Source organism: Pleurodeles waltl, chromosome 6, assembly GCF_031143425.1.
Source record: "Pleurodeles waltl isolate 20211129_DDA chromosome 6, aPleWal1.hap1.20221129, whole genome shotgun sequence".
NCBI lineage: Eukaryota > Metazoa > Chordata > Amphibia > Caudata > Salamandridae > Pleurodeles > Pleurodeles waltl.
Window position 1 is genome coordinate 570,404,850 of NC_090445.1, and position 15,822 is coordinate 570,420,671.

Genomic DNA, 15,822 nt, shown 5'->3' on the forward strand with positions numbered 1-15,822 from the left:
GGGATGCTGTCTACAGTCATCCCCCCAAGTACTTCTGACACTGCGGGGCTTCCCTCAGAAGGTGGCCCTACTGTACAGGTTAGGCTCTGAGACCTACCTGGGACACTACAATCCTCTCCCACCTCACTTGGTCGGGAACCACCTAGACCACTCCCTTCAGGAGCACCCCCAAATGCCTCTTCAGACTCTCTGGTACTCACCCAAAAGTCTGCCTCCACTGTAAGTTCCCTGGGGTCAGAGAACTCACACTCCACCTGGTGTTGGCGTAGCTCTGGAAAATAAGGACCAGACATATGCTCTCCAGCAATTACATCACTCTGCCCTTCACATGTATTAACCACAGTACCCTTCACCCAACCACCCAGTAACTCAGCCTTGGAAAAGCACTCTATGTCACCCTCTTGAGACTGGTGAGACAGTATCTGCCTGTCCCTGACACTCAACCCGTACTCTTCTGGGATGTCTCTACACTCTATATCCAGGACGTCCACCAGGGGGGAACCCTTTTCTCTGTCACTCTCTGCTAGAGTCAGTAAAGTGTCCCTCCCCCCAGTAGGAATATGACTCCCTGTGCCAGTTCCCCAATCCTTCTCAGGGACCCTGTGCATAACGGGAACTACCTCATACTCTGGAACCACCTGGGGTGTGTCAACTCCCTTCTTCAAGTTGGGCACCACATCTCTGGGCTTGTGCCCTTCTTCAGCAGTACTGGATGCAAGATTTTTGCTGCCACCATCTGAACTGGACTCAGCCCTTCCGGCCTCCAGTTTCAGCTCTTTACAGCTCAGCTCCTGAGCTGCAATCTTTTCTTCTTCCAGGGCTAAGAGACTTGTTGCCTCAGCCCTTTCAAGAAACTCATCTAGTTCTTCCACCCACCGCTCTCGAGCTCGGAGCCATTCTGCTCTCACTGGATCTCTTTCCTCATCTGAGTCGTCATCCTCCTCATTTGAGTAGTCCCCCTCCTCATCTGAGGGGTATTTAGTCATTTGGTTTTTTTCTGCCTCTCTCTCTGCCCAGACTACGTAGGCATGTAGCATTTCCATCTTAGTAGATTTCCTTGATACAGGAAGGCCCCATTTTCTGCAAAGCCTCCTTAAGTCAGCCTTAGTGAGGTGGTCAGTAGGCACAAAGAGTGAGTAGGTAAGCAATCTCATTGCTGACAAGGTCTTACCGGCAAAAACCAAAATCCAAAGTCCAAAATATCAATAGTATATCCAGGAGGACATCAGAGAACCAAAAGCAAAAAAAAAGATGAAAGATCAAGTTGACCTTCAACTGTGGGTAGGTAGTGAAATACTTAGCTACTGTATGTCACTGCACAAACACAAGTCCTATCCTCACCGCTGATCACCAATGTTAGAAATGGGGTTTTTGGTTGGCAGTCAGGTTACCCTCTGTCCAAGCAAAAGCCCTCACTCTAGTCAGGGTAAGTCACACACTATCCAAGATTATCCTGTGCCCACCCTCTGGTAGCTTGGCACGAGCAGTCAGGCTTAACTTAGAAGGCAATGTGTAAAGTATTTGTGCAATAAATCATACAATACCACCATATAGCACCACAAAAATACACCACACAGTGTTTAGAAAAATATATAATATTTATCAGGATAATTGTAGAAATATCACAGGAAAGTGATATAAAGTGTCTTAAGTCTTTAGAATGTAACAAAAGTCTCTTTCAAGCACAAGTACCTGGTTCGAAGTGGAAAATCTCCTCAGAGGGCCACAGGAGAAGAGATGCGTGGAAAAAGGGTGTGTGCGTCGATTTCTCCTCAGCACACAAAGACTTGCGTCGTTCTTTTCCACGCGGGGAAGTCGGGCGTCGTTTTCCGGCGCGCAGACAGTCTCTTTTCGTGGATCGCGGGGATTACCAGATGTCCCGGGTCTGTGCCTGGATTCTCCGACTTGTTTTCCGGCTGCGCGTCGTTCTGCGGGGCTGCGCGTCGAAGTTTCGATCTCACGGTAGGCGTCGCGTCGATTTCTCCTTGGAAGTCGGGCGGCGTTGTCCTTGCGAGGCCGTGCGTCGAAATTTTGGTCTCACGGCAGGCGTCGCGTCGATTTCTCCTCGGAAGTCGTGCGGCGTTGTCCTTGCGAGGCCGTGCGTCAAAGTTTCGCACTCACGGTAGGCGTCGCGTCGATTTCTCCTGGAAAGTCGGGCGGCGTTGTCCTTGCGAGGTTGTGCGTCGAAGTCTCGATCGTCCCGAGGGCGTCGCGTCGATCAGCGTCGGTGTGCGGCGTTTTTCTCACCGCGAAACAAGCTGTGCGTCGAAATTTTCGGCGCACGGAGCGTCCAAGTGAAAGGAAGAAGTCTTTTTGGTCCTGAGACTTCAAGGAACAGGAGGCAAGCTCTATCCAAGCCCTTGGAGAGCACTTTCACAGCCAGACAAGAGTTCAGCAAGGCAGCAGGGCAACAGCAAGACAGCAGTCCTTTGTAGAAAGCAGACAGGTGAGTCCTTTGAGCAGCCAGGCAGTTTTTCTTGGCAGGATGTAGTTTCTGGTTCCGGTTCCTTCTCCAGCAAGTGTCTGATGAGGTAGGGCAGAGGCCCTGTTTTATACTAAGTTGTGCCTTTGAAGTGGGGGTGACTTCAAAGAGTGTCTAAGAAATGCACCAAGCCCCCTTTCAGTTCAATCCTGTCTGCCAGAGTCCCAGTAGGGGGTGTGGCAGTCCTTTGTGTGAGGGCAGGCCCTCCACCCTCCCAGCCCAGGAAGACCCATTCAAAATGCAGATGTATGCAAGTGAGGCTGAGTACCCTGTGTTTGGGGTGTGTCTGAGTGAATGCACAAGGAGCTGTCAACTAAACCTAGACAGACGTGGATTGAAGGGCACAACAAGTTTTTAGTGCAAAGAAATGCTCACTTTCTAAAAGTGGCATTTCTAGAATAGTAATATTAAATCCGACTTCACCAGTCAGCAGGATTTTATATTACCATTCTGGCCATACTAAATATGACCTTCCTGCTCCTTTCAGATCAGCAGCTGCCACTTCAACAGTGTATGAGGGCAGCCCCAATGTTAGCCTATGAAGGGAGCAGGCCTCACAGTAGTGTAAAAACGAATTTAGGAGTTTTACACTACCAGGACATATAACTACACAGGTACATGTCCTGCCTTTTACCTACACAGCACCCTGCTCTAGGGGTTACCTAGGGCACACATTAGGGATGACTTATATGTAGAAAAAGGGGAGTTCTAGGCTTGGCAAGTACTTTTAAATGCCAAGTCGAAGTGGCAGTGAAACTGCACACACAGGCCTTGCAATGGCAGGCCTGAGACAAGGTTAAGGGGCTACTGAGGTGGGTGGCACAACCAGTGCTGCAGGCCCACTAGTAGCATTTAATCTACATGCCCTAGGCACATGTAGTGCACTCTACTAGGGACTTACAGGTAAATTAAATAGTCAATCATGGATAAACCAATCAATAGTACAATTTACACAGAGAGCATATGCACTTTAGCACTGGTTAGCAGTGGTAAAGTGCTCAGAGGTCAAAAGCCAACAACAACAGGTCAGAAAAAATAGGAGGAAGGAGGCAAAAAGTTTGGGGATGTCCCTGTCAAAAAGACAGGTCCAACAGCGCCTCAGGTGGAAAAAAAAGTATGCCCTCTCACACAGTGAATCACCTGGTCTTCTCAACCCTGGTGATGTGTGTCAAAAGCATGTGTGAAACTGCTGTGTGGTCTGTATACAAATAGATAAGAATGCTTCCTCAGAATATCCGCGATACAGCTTGCCCATGCTCAAAAGCAGGACATGTATAGCAATGACTGGTGAGTTGGCCGAATGCTATTTTTGTGGGTGAGTCATGTGAGTTGGCATTGTGAATGTGGCAATTGCATTTACAATAATAACATCATGGGTATTCACAAAGTACAATGCCTTTTTTCACACTGCCTCTCCAGATTATGGGCCACATGTGCAAATGTCAGTTTGTGCGACTGACAAATTGTGAGATTTAGCAACTCGCACTTTGTGAGTCGCAAAACCTGATGTACAACAGTTTCTCAGACACTGTGATTTGCAAATGGGTTGAAAGGGACCTGTCTCACTAATATTCATGAGGCAGGTCGCAATTTACGACCCCATTTGAAAATGGCTGCACTTACAGGGATGGTGGACTCCTGGGGTCAACAAACCACCATGTCTGTGACTGCTTTTTAAATAAAGCTGTATTTTTCCCTTAAAGGAATACACGATGCATTACAACAAAAAAGATTCCTTTTCATTTTTTCAGAGTAGGCAGTGGTCCGAGGGACACCACTGCCTGCTCTGAAAAAATGGTGCCGCCCCCATTCACAAAGGGGAATGCCAATGGGTTGACACCAGTTTGAAATGGGTAGTAACTGCGATTGTTTTGCAACCACATTCCCAGTCGCAAAACAATCACACATCCACAATGATGAAGGGAAGCCCTTGGCACGCCCCCTTCCTAATAGAGTGGCAAACCCATTTTTCGATTCGGTAATAGGTTACCGAATCGCTAAATAGGGGTTTGTACATTGGAAAATGCTTTTTTTGGTCACAAACAGCCGGATTCTGTGACTCGGGCTGTGTGGGGCCAAAAGAAAGCAATGTTCATGTGGCGAAACATAAACTTTTGGTTTTACACATACTGTTACCAGTTTCTTAGACTCTAACGTAGCAATGTTGTTGTATTATAGGAGGAAGTCTGATGGTATATAATCAGTGAGTCACCAATTATGCAGTTTTGAACATTTTTGAGGCATTGGATTGCTAACTTAACACCGCTTTATCTAACGCGGTTTCATGGAATTTCGGAGGTACTTGAATAAAATGTAGTACAGCACTTTCCAGGGCAGGTTCCCTAGACGTGCCTAGATCTTACTGGTTCTGTGAGGTTATGCATTGTTGAGTATGTCTAGTTGGTCGAGTAAGTCTAGTTGCTGTCGAGTTCCCGTCAACATCAACTTTTCCAGAAGATGACATCATCTTAGAAACCAAACAGTTTACCCGGCGCCGTGGCAGACCCTGGAGTCACATGGCTCCATGGAAAGGTTGTTATTGGAGGCTGCCATCCCTGTGAGTCATCCGCCGCATTCCGAGCCTGGGGAACAAAGGGAGTTGTGTTGTGCTCGGAGCCCGAGGGGGCTGAGAGCTGACCCTAAGCACATGGTCCTGAAAGGAGCGGAAACGGCGCTATACAAAACAGTGAAAAAGAATGCGTAAAACAAAAGATGTGCACCAGCTCCCAGGCCGAAACAGAGCTTTTTGTTTAATCTCTGACAAACCTATCATTGCATGCATTTGAACGTGATTTGATATATTTGTAGGCGTTCACTTTTTCGATGATTATCTTTGTCATTTTTTATTGTGGTTTTATATAGCGCGAACTCAAACCGAAAGTATTAGCGAACTTCACACGAGCACAAGTTACATTTACATAGGGTCACATTCATATTTTTACGCACGGGGAGATTAAGTGGTTTGCCTACAATCACAGGATGTTGAGCCAACGCCGAAGACTCGAGCCTGGTCACCCAGTTCCTAAATCGCGTCGCTGGCCGTAATTCCACCTACTCCCCCCACCACCAGCGTCTGCTATACTGTATCTTTGCTGTGTGTGCTCACTTTCTGGGATTCAATATTCTTAGTATTTTGTACATCTTTCAAAAAAGTAAAACTAGGAGTAGTGTAATTTCCAGCATTAGCAACAGCCATTAACAAAGCCAACGGGTCTTTCCTTTTGGTTATGCCATTGCCAACCTCTCAGCTTCCCTGGTGAGTTTAGTGATGCTGTTCAGCTTCAGGAAAAGGCCCCAAATCGTTGTTGCAATGCTGAACAACGTCGGCAAAATAACTTTGATCACGTGTAGGCGTGAACATATGTTTTGGCATGCTACAGTGAGACGCTCATCCTGGAGTGGTAAATAAAATTAGATAAATAATGAATGTGCGCAAAGTGGTTTTTTTTTCTTCAAGAAGTGAATGGGCCAGCAGCAAATTGCAGCTGCTGTGCCGTTGAAAAAAGAAAATGCAACATGAAGGGTTGGTAAAGAGGCTATGATCCACAGGAAGGATAGACACACGAAGCGGACGAAAAGCCAATGAGGCTGGACAAGAAAGTCAATTAGTGTTCAGTAGTAGGCTAACACAAAGCCCACTGTAAGCGTCAGTATTGTTCAGACTAGGTCTTTGATGACATACAGCTGAAAGCTGTTTGTGGGCAAGACCAAAATGCAGTAACAACACTCAGCAGCATATAAGGCTCACTGCTGAGCATGCCATTCCCCGCTTTTCCCTTTATCACATCTTATGTACTTTTGCCCCTGTTTCCATTTGTCCCTGACCCTTTGACTAGCAATTGTATCACAAAGTGAGCAGTGGTAAATGGTTGTCTATGGAACTTTAAACATTCTGTTTTTGTCTGGAAATGTAGCAGCATTTTTGTTATTTCGAAAGTAACAATAGCTCATATCACAATGATGTAACACAAAGAAAATTAACACAGCAGCATTGAGTGGAGAAGAGTGTTGTAGAGTGAAGCGGTGTACAGTAAAATAGAGTGATGTGTCATAGAGAAGTGGCGTAGAGTGGATTAGAGTACAATGGTATGGTGTGTTGTAGAGTGGCATAGAGTGCCACAGAGTGGAGGGGCACAGAGTAGAGTGGAGTGGAGTGGCATAGAGTGGACTATGCATGGTGTTGGGGTGCACTGCCATTGCAGACTACCCATTTTCAATTGAATGGGCATTAACACATTTGCACAGACATACAGCTTACTGTTAAAACTATACAGGACACAAATGATAATGTGTGGAAATGTAATCATCTAGTGTATCGATTTGTTTTGATGGTACTAAAATATGTTTACAGCACACTTCAGAGTTACAAAAAATGTGTTTCATTTGTTCTTTCCTAATTCTGATGCCTTCTGAAATATTTGCACAGTTCATTTACAGACATATACAACTTGTTTTGTGCTACAGAAAAACATTTCTTCCGCACTGATTGTCTGATAAATCCTCTCAATTTAAAGTCAGAGAAAGAAAAGTAAACACCAAGCTCCAGTGGAAGACAGAGTCTGACATTTGACCTCTGTCTTTAAATTCACACCAAATGTGACATGATGAGAACAAAACGTAAAGGCCTGTTTACAGAAAGCGAGCTCTCATGCAAGAATACAGTAAAAGACTAAGCTCCACCAGCGGGACAAATGCATGGAGAATAGCCTATAACAAATAAAGTCAGCAAATAGAAAGCAGTCAAATGTGAGGATAAGCAAAGGGTTGAAGGCATTCTTAGATCAGCTTTCTGAATGTCCCCAAGAAGTCTTTAGCAACTAGACAGCTGCGCTGTCTGGTAGGCTTCTACCTATCTGGCACCTACGCTCTCCCTTTGTATGTCAATATTCCTGTTTGCCCAGCAAGCCTGAAATTATAGTTGGTAGATGAGCTGTAACATGCATACATTTGATTTAATGCTGCCCTGAGCTCATTTTTAACACCAAGAATCATCCAGCATACAAAAACGTAAAAGGTGAATGCTTGAGGGTGGAATGGGGTTGACTCAAATGTGGCTGTACTATGCTTGCGCCATAGTATGCTAGCAGTGCCTTTATTCATTACAGCTGGGTTGGTGGTTTTCAAGAATGTGGCGACCGTGCACAAAAAATTAAGAGGATTTATTCAAGAATATTCAACTTCTGTGTCAAATTGATGTGTGGCTTGCTGGACTTAAAAATGGCATTGCCCATTCTGCCAAACAGTATGTTAACAAAAGATATGTGGACTCTTAGTTTTGGCTGCAGCATTCACTACCACTGTAGTTGCTTCTTGCCAGTAGCCCCTTGTTCTAAAGTTTTCAACCCCTGAAAGAGTGTGGGCAAGTCAACCTCATGAGAGTTGGACTCTAGAACGAACCACAGGAGGTGTGTCAATATACCAAATGATGTTGTTAGGAATCAAAACTATAATTGATGGGATAAGGGCCGGTGAGCTATGCTTGGATTGAATGGAGTGGGCCTACCACCCCATCATTTGCTGAGAAAATTGCAGTACCAGGCAAGCATTTTGGTGCTCTTGCCAAACATCCTGGCAAGAGGGGAAATAAGGCACCGGGTTTCCTGAGCCGTTTTTGTTTTTGTGGCTTGAGCATTGGGGGATATGTTGTTTCCTTTTTCTGCGTGAGGGCTTCTTAGGGGATGGTCTAATTTTTCCTGATCTCATTGTTCACTTGTCTAATCTGTGACAGCTACTGTGTCGGCAGTAACACGGAATAGTGTGTTTCAATTTGTTTCAATTTGCCAAATACTCCTTGATATAGTTCGCTGATCACTAATCAAGGGATGGGGATGTAACTTAAGGTTTTGTCCACAGAGGTGTTTCTACGCCCTGATGTTCCACAGATGATTATAGCTGGAGCTCGGTTGGCCTTGGCTAGTCCGTTATAAACAGGCTGGACATGCAAAAGAAAGGCCAGATTAAATGTGCACTGTGGTGAGGACCAAATGAAGTGAGCAGTGTAGGGATGCATGCATGGAGGCTGCACTAATACTGAGCCAGAAGAGGGAAAGATTGATGACCCCTTCCCTGGGCACAACCCCTACTGGTTACTAACCCGGCTGTATCCATGCTCTGATGAGGCTATACAGTCAAGCACCTATAGCCCTTGCTCTCTTTGGCCGGTGTACCTTGATGGCCCGATGTGGAGTGACTGCTGGCAACTACTGTCCTGCTGTAGCTGTAGCAATGGCTTCTGGTGTGTTAGAAAGTCTCAATGCGACCCCTGTAACCTGTCCACCATGGCCACTGCCCAAACTCACTGCATCCTTCACTCTTTCTCCTGGCTTACGGGTCCTTGTGCTCAGCAGGGGGTACTTGCCAGCAACTGTGGTAGTAGCAGTAGAAATGGCAGTAGCAGCTATGGGGGCTGGAAGACTTGAGGCTTAGAGCAGGACCTGCACCCAGATGCATGCTCTCTGCACACCTATCTGCCCTGGCTCCTCAATAGACACCTTCTTTTGCAGCAGGAGAGAGCAGAGACAGTGGTACTGGCAGTCGCTCCGTTTGGAGATGCAGAGCAGGATCAGCAATCTGTTGACTCCCTTATGCAGGTGTGTAGCTTCAGGGCCTGCACATCGCCTGTATATAGTGCCAGACTCTCCTTGTTCCTTGCTTCTTACTCCTCTCTGCCCTCTCAACCTCCGTAGTCACCCAGCACTTCCTCTGAGCTACCATTCAGCATTGTGACAAGCTGTATCTGCCCATTTTATAAACAAACATGCATCTAAAGATGTACTGTATAGAATTGCTTCTGCTAAACACTGGGGAAAAAGGCTATTTTGGTATTTCTTTGCTGAATCTTTACATAGTACCAGAAACTGTACCAAGATTTAATAGTGCTGGAGCATTTTCATCCTTCGCAGGAATCAATGCTCATCAAGGTCAATGGATTTTTGGACCTTGCATAGAATGTGCTAGAACCATACAACAACATTTAAATACAAACCAATTAAGTTACACAGTATGACCAATTTGGCCATGCAAGGAAAACTCCAGTCAGGAATAAAGTTAAGGGATTTATTACAAACTTAAGATCAGAGTCATGAAGACAATTCGCAAGACAAAGTTATAAGATACACAATCACCAAGGGCTGACCAAGGCAACGAAACACATTCAGACAAACTAACATTAGGAAAACTAGGCACTCTACAAAAATAATGCAAAACATCAATAAGAAAATTTTATGGACTGAAAATAAACATTGCTCATATTTAATAAGCATCAAGGCAGTTCAATTCATCAAAGTTCAATTTAGCTGGGCACAGGTAAACCCTATAGTTAGCCAATCAGGGAAAAACCTGTGTGGGGCCGAACACATGCGGGCAAAAGGCAAAATAACAAAAAAGGACAAAAAGAATTTGGATAAAGGTAATCTCAGCAACAAGTTATTAACTGAGATGGGCAAAAAGTAAGTAAAAAGGGAAAGCATCGGCATGTCCGAAGCTCAGTCAAGAGTCTTCTGTGAGGGTTAAGGAGAAAATCTCCAAGTCTCAGGAAGGCATTTTAAGGGGGCAAAGGCAGAGAGGAAGATACCTCTCCAAAAGGCTCAGTATGTGGGGCATAAGGTTTTTCTTGGAGTTCCAGGAAATCTTATCTGGTGAAAGTCCTGCTGGACATTGACATATCAAAGTTCTTACAGAAATCTGATTTGTCAGGACAACAGTTTATTTGATGTTGACAGGGCATCATCCAATAGAAATCAATCATACGACTCAAAATTGAAACATCCTCAGGTTTTCCCATGTCTGTCATGAGAACAGCATTTATCCGTGTACCTCCACACAAGATTGAAACAAATGTTTAAATTGCTAGTCCAGGATGTTCTATATCAAAGGTCAAATTTTACAACTCTGTATGTGTAAAGCAATTAACATCTATTACCAAAGTAGTCTTCTCATGGGAACAAAGTCTGAAAGAAAGGTTCACATTAGGAAGATGACTTGACATTTTCTGCACAGTTGCTAAATTTAGGGCTTAGCAGGCCTTACTTAGGCTAATGCAAGTGAGTTACCATAGCACATTAATACATTCAAATATAAACACATTTTAATACACAAACTATAAATTCTGCATTATTAATTCTTCATCAGCATTCATGTTACAGTAACGTTAAACAAAATGACTCTATTAATACATTTCAGTTAGTGTAACGTGGAACAGCATTTCTCTATTTTTGCTCAAATATTTATTTAAAGCAATAATCATTTGAAATTCAATATTGTTTCAATACAGACTTTACAGGCAGTTTTGAGTCTGAAGTATAACATATCAGTTTAATACTTTTAATATTTAATTAAACTTCAATACCACCTATGTCTAACATTAGTCTAAATGGATGCACATTTAACAACCATTTGTAAATGCATTAGGTTTCGCCTATGTGATTAATAATATTTCTTTTGTTGTTGCAAGTTTTAGCTTGGTCAACAGTTGTGAACTCCATAAAAGTGTTATGACTTGTTTATTAAGAAAGCCAACAATACACCTGCTCCTATGTTTGTGTAGTTGTTTGTTTGATGCATATGTAATGGTGAGTGTATTAAAATGATGGTGTGCAACGGTGCCTTATGATGGGCGACACTGTTACTGCATATATTGTGGGATGGCGTGACGGCTTGACATGTATGTGTGAAAGACAGAGATGTATGTGGGTTTGTGTGGTGAAGTGTTTAAGATGTGAGTGTATCTGGATGTGAAAGTGTGAAGTGGAGCAAAGTAGCTGTACTGATGTCGCCAGTGCAATTCCAGAGGATCTTCCCACTCAATGTCAAAATATAATCTGGACAAAAACATGCTACAAGGACAGGAGGCCCCCCTCAAATAATTTTTTTAAATAAATCATGTGAAACAACACAGCTATGTGTTATATTTTTTACTGAATATAAGGGAAGCGTTATAAAAATGCTGCAGTGCACTAAGCTTCACTTTCCAGACATTTTACACATTTCAGAAGTAATTTGACACCTGGTTTACATCGTGGCATGAAGCAGGCTAGGACACTTGGGATCTTTGCTTGCCGTTAAGCGAGATTATGGGATGGGTGCTCACAGCAAACATTATATTAAGAATCAAGAGTGGTTATTACCTGCCTTCCTTCTCATCTCAGGTCCACAAATGTAGAACTGACAATTAACAGCAGCTGACACCCTCTTCAGCGTGCTGCATACAAAGAATATCTAGTACCAGTATTTCAAAAAGTGCTTAGAACGGGGCCTGTAAGGCACAGTTGTAAATGTACAGAGTGCTAAAAGGAGGAATAATGGGTCTTGAAATAATAGACCTTGAAACCCCCTCATTGTCTCTGAACTGCTAGTGAACCTTGGCGTGCATGAAAATGGCAGATGGCTGCCTCTTGTTCAATAAGACGAGGCTAGCTCCTGCTCGCTGATCAATACCAACTGTTTATATACAGCAACACTGAAGTATTAAGCAGCATTGAGAAAGCAGAAGATGTCAAGTCAAGCTGACGCTGGCTGAAGGTGGGCAGAGAATGCCGGTACCGAAGGCAGTAACTATGTAAAGAGCCCGCAGACGTTTCCTTTTGAGGAAGGGAGCATTAACCAGGAGGAGAGAGAGCGCCATAACCCTGTGTGTTGTAGAAGTCCGTCAGCTGTGCCACCAGGGCAACACACAGCTTGGTCTGCAAAATCTCAAAATTCACACTTTCTGTCATCTCCCACTGGCATCTTCAGGGCACCGAGCACAGGCTGCATCTTTCAGCAAAGCTCATTGCAGCCTAACATCAATCAGAAGCTGTGTGAGGATTGTTTAGGGCACCATTGAATCACAAAGTCCGATGAGGGCAGGGCAGAGGGAAGGGGGGAGGTGTAGATAAAGGAAGGGAACATACTTGACATTTAAAGCTTGCCTGGACTTTTTTTCTTTTTGGGGGGGGGGAAATGTAGACACTCAAACAAAGGCCATTTTACAAAGGCTAGAAACCCCATGCTCTGCAGTGCAAAATGCTCTTAAAGCAAAGAACTCTGTTTTGTTTTTTTCCTGGAAGGACTTGGAAAGAAATCGGTTTTATGTAACTTTATAGGGTTTCCAAGTTCTGAAACCAAAGTGGATGAAAACAGTACTTGGTCAACGGGAAACTTATAAGAGGAAACACCCAAGGACCAAGCAGTGGTAAATGCAAGAAAATAGTGTGACAGCCAGTAAAAACAGAGGAAAAGTAAATGGCAATCACAGGAAGCAATGAAAGCAAGGAAACCAAGGGGGGCGGGATGAAAGCCCCTTTTAAGATTTATATTAAACACAATAGATTTCACAAGCACAGCGCAAGTGCTGTGCAGGGGAAACCTAAAAATGTCTTCTCTGTGCATCACTTCTACAGTTAAGCTACTAGTATTTAAACATAATGCACAGATTGTCACGCATAGATGATCACTGTGACGTTAGGGACAGTACTAAAGTTTCTGCTACATCAGTCCCTCCACTGATGGTCCACAAATACTCCGACTCTCATTTTCAATGAGACATCTCATCATTTCAGAGGTTTATTCAGGTAAGGTCCTCTGAAGTCCTCTAACTGCTTGATGTTACTGTAGTATATGTTCCTCCTAGTCTCCATCTCAATCTTCTCCTTTCTCTGTCTACTCTTGGCTCTCTTCCCCTTCAGCTTCTTGAATAATTTGCAACTAGGGCACACAAAACCATAATTAATAGGGGTCTCAATGTGGTTCCAACAATTCTTCTCCCTAGATTTCCAAACCATCTTCTAGTTGCTGAAAAATAATTGCCTATTGCTTCCCATGCACCTGTCGCTGTTAACTCTTTCAGTTCCTGTTTCAGGTCAGTCATGTTTGCAATGTATTCCCTATTGTCAAGTATGTAAGTGCAACACTGTTGGACATGTAATATCTAGCAAATTCGGCCTTCCTTTGCGAGGATGTCTAACGCAAGGCGATTTTGTAAAACCATTGATTATACGGCAACCATTTCTGTGTCCATTAATAATAGGACCACTGCAGTGTCTGCAGATAGTTTATCTACTATTGTTGACAACTTTATAATCTTGAAATCATTCATGATCACACCTACTGATATAATTATGGCACCACAAATATCTCATACAATCTCTGAACCACTAGCTCTTCTCTTGACTCTGGTGTTTCTCACCCCAGACTGGATCATTAAGATGCCCCACACGATATATCTTCTGAAAAACTACTCCCAGGTAACATGTGCCATACCAGTCTTTTGGCAGCTTGTAATAGGCATTCTTTCCACATATGAAATAAACACCTGGTATGGCGGCCCTTGCCCATTTAACATAAAAGTCCAAACACTCTTAAACAGAAATACATGTCTACATTCACTAGTTCCTACGAAATGTGTGCCAGTCTTTGATGTAGGTCTATATCAGGGGTGTGGAATTCCTATAGCCCGACACCCAGGACATATTGTTTGAGGTCAAGGATAGCAAGTTTTCATGTTTATTTTGTCCTTGGGATAAGTAGGCCCAAAATCCTGCAGCACAAACCCTTTGTCAGGAATAAGGCCAGGCGCGGTCCAGGTTTCGCCCGAAAATCAGCTGCGCGACTCTGCGGTGCTTTATGCGCACCACTTGTCATCCCCTCTTGTTCCAACGGTGACCATCAGCGTTGTCTGTCCTGTGGCAAAGCTCATAGAGCTGCAGGTTCAGGTCATTGGTGGACAAGATGCACTTATCAGTGCTATTCTATGAAGGGACTACAATTCCCATGTTTTTGGAGGCAGCGGCCATTTTGGGGTGTGGCAGGCCTATAAAGCCCAGCCACACCCAAGAACGTTGCTCTCTATTTTGAAGACTTCGATGCAGCCAGACCTCGTGGGGGTTTCTCTGGAGAAGAGCAGAGTTCCGGAATGGCAGTGTGTCGTCTACCCAAAGTCCATGGTGCATTAAAAAACGAGTAGGTCGTACTCGTAGCGGTAGGACCTTGCTGAATCCAAGTTTGGAGGAAGTGCAACTATTACAGTTGCTTAGTAGCTGACACAAACACCATTAGGGAAAACCCCAATGGAACGGGCTCACCGTGAACGAGTTGGAACACTCGTTATTAGTTTCTCTAGCAGAGTCTGGAAACTGAGTCAGCTTGATGAAGGCTGCAGAATAGTGTGCACTGGAGATTGGGTGTGGCTGGTTTATATAGCAGAGCCACACCCTAAAAATGGCTAACCTTGAGAGTTGCAGGGATGTGAAGTCCCAGATACAATGTGTGAAGGGTGAATGCAAGTCAGCCACCACCTAGTGCTTCCCCCTGGCCAATGAACCTTGCCACAAAGGGGGCGGGAGGAGAACCCTTTGTGTTTAGACAGAATGGAACAAGTACATAGTTTATCCTCCAATAACATGGGATTGAAGCGTAACAGCCGAAGTACTGTTTTAAAGTTTGGTTTAACCTTTCTGTTTGACCATCGGTCTGTGGATGGTAACTGGTGGATAGAGCAGAATTTATCTGTAATCCTTTGCACCATACTTGCCAGAAACGGCCAGAGAATTGTGTTCCTCTATCAGAGATAATGGTCTTGGGGAGTCTGTGAAGACGGACGACATTTTGGAGGATAAGGGTGGCTAAATGACTAGATGTTGGTAGACCTTTACAAGCGATAAAATTTGCATATTTTGTGAAACTGTCTATGACCACTAAAATGGTATTCTGATGACATGCTTCTGGAAGTCCAGTGATGAAGTCCATGCTAATATGTTCCCAAGGATGACTTGGAGTTGACAAGGGGATTAACAATCCTTTAGGTTTATTGTGAGTGTTTTTATAACGAGCACAAACTTCACATGATTGTATGAAAGATTTAATATCTTTAGAAAAAGAGGGCCACCAGAAGTATTGTTTCATGAGATCTATAGTCTTTTGAGGACCTGGATGTCCTTCTATTGGATGGGTATGTAACCACTGAAAGGCAGTTTGTCTTAAATCTAAAGTTGGTAGAAAAACTCGAGATGCATATAATGGTAAGCCTTGTTGGATCGTATACATGGTACCTTGTTGTAACCATTTTTTCCATTCTGTAATATGAAAGTGTGAACGAATGAGGTCAAGAAAGTCTTCTGCAGCTATCAAACATAAAACCTTTGTAGGATCTATGATCGGTTGTGGTTTTGTTCTTTCGTGCGAGAGAGAAGAGTCTTGTCTTGTTAAGGCATCTGCTTTTCTATTCTCTGTGCCAGGTCTGAAGGTTACAATAAAATCATATTCTGAGAAGAATAACATCCATCGTAGTTGTCGAGGAGTTAACACCGTAGCTGAGATCATGAATTGTAAGTTCCGTTGATCAGTGTATACTGTGATTTTATGCT